Source organism: Rutidosis leptorrhynchoides, chromosome 2 (assembly GCF_046630445.1).
Source record: "Rutidosis leptorrhynchoides isolate AG116_Rl617_1_P2 chromosome 2, CSIRO_AGI_Rlap_v1, whole genome shotgun sequence".
Classification (NCBI taxonomy): domain Eukaryota; kingdom Viridiplantae; phylum Streptophyta; class Magnoliopsida; order Asterales; family Asteraceae; genus Rutidosis; species Rutidosis leptorrhynchoides.
The window spans coordinates 568573284-568575446 of NC_092334.1; positions in this window are offsets into that span (position 1 = coordinate 568573284).

Genomic DNA, 2163 nt, shown 5'->3' on the forward strand with positions numbered 1-2163 from the left:
AATTAATCATTTAACTTCATAGTATTTACCCGAGTTTGTAATTTTGATCAAAATATTTTCTCGTTCAAGCTCGAGTTTAGATATCATCGAATTCCATATACGAGTAACAATCCTTATTTTCATAAGTTCATATTACTTTGGCTTCTTTTATCTATCAACTAGGTATACAATATTATCCCCTCATGTCCTCATCATTATCATTTCATGTCATCAACTTTGATTGTAATAATAGTTGAATTATCTCACTTTTCATAATTATTATATTTTTATAAGACCATTGCCAACGGTAGTGTCGTTCGCTCCTTCAATTTTTGAATTCAAAAGACGCTGCAGGTAGCATCACGTCATTCACGTCATTTTTAAGAAAAAATTAGAAATCGTCTATATGCAGAAGGTAGAGAACGGGTTGAACGTGGGTCCCCATGAGAAATAAGAATGCATGTGGGTATAAAATTCCCATCTGTCCCAATTATTTGCTAAAACTGACACGTTCCTTCATTTTTCTATTTATTTTAATTTATTTTATTTTGAATTTAAATTTAATCTGATTGATCTATGATTTTATTTTTAATAAAAATTCAATTTTTCTAAATTTATCAAGTGATATTTCTTATTTAATTAACGTATTTTAAAAAGTTAGTTTAAATTTAATAGTCAATGGGTCCCAGTTTTATAAAGATGACTTTTATTGTTGGTAGCAATCAGTCTTTTCCGGTCTTTTTGAGAAAGTTTTGAGGTGAAGCTGATATAGCAGTCAAGTCTTTCTAAAGAAACATGTCATGATAATCATGTTATTATACATAACCAAAAAGTCCTAACATTGTATACATTTCACCCCTGTCCAGCTCACTACCTCCTAATTTTACGTCCTTCATATCATAACATCAATATCCTAAATTCAACTTAACTTGCTCCTTGTTCCCTCTTCACGCTAACATATTTACATCATTCTTCTTTTAACAAAAGTTCAAAATCAACCTAACTTACTTCATAATATGAAAGTGCTGATTTACATCATTCATATCATAACATCAATATCCTAAATTTCGGAATGTTTTCAAGGTACAAATAAATTCAAAACTTATTTTAGTCAAGATGATTATTTATCAGAGCATGTATGTATAAAGTGACCACCATGTGTCAGCACTTTCATATTACTAATTTGGGTTCACATTTGAATACTAAAAAGAATACATGAAAATATTACTTACAGTTTAATATTCAAACCACTAGTTCCTTACCAACCTTTAAACCTGGCATATTTCCAACCCTCTGTTTATGCTATATAAGCATCGATGTCGTGTGCACTATATAAATCTTTTTAGAATAAACAAAATGCCAAAGGAAATAATAAAAACAATTAGGTAAAAGGCAGAATACACGAATTTACTTACTGGGTCTTCAGGGTCACAAATAGGCTTCTTGTCATCCAAATCTGTAAATCATGAACTGTTTGTACCAATCTGGATTACTGAAAAAGAATAAGAAAATAAATTTAGGATATAGTGAGCATTACGAACCCTTACAACTAGATATTGAAACTATATAACCTGTCCCCATGGCTTGAAATTTACCTTTATTAGCCTCTTGACAAAATCATTAAAAATTCCTACAAGGCTACAATTTAAAACAAACATCATCAAAAGAAAAACCTAATTTCGACAAAATCAAAAGAAAAAACTCCAGTTTTTTTTTAATTTTAATCAAAAGGATAAAAAATATTGAATAGGAATTAAACAAAAACAAAATAATACCTTGACATAGAAGAAACCCTAAATTCGTATAGGACCTTTAAAAGAATAAGCCCTAATTTTTGAATAAATAACAACTGAAAAAAGAAACTCATAACTTCGTAACAAAATCAGAGGAAAGCCTTCTTGATTAAACCATCGGAGATTGGGTTGAGATGATACAAGCAGCGAATGAGATAAGAGTTAATCATCTTACAAAATCAAACATAAATTCCTAAAATTCAGGAAACAGTACCGAGAAAAAAAACCCTAATTCCGACAAAATAACAGAGAAAAAAAAACCCTACTTTTGAAGAACTTTATCAGAAGAAAAAACCCTACTCTTGTATGATTTAACTCAATAAAATTAAAAGAAAACCTGATTAAAAAAAAAGAACGATAAGGACTGAAAAGAAAAAGGGAAAAGGAAGCC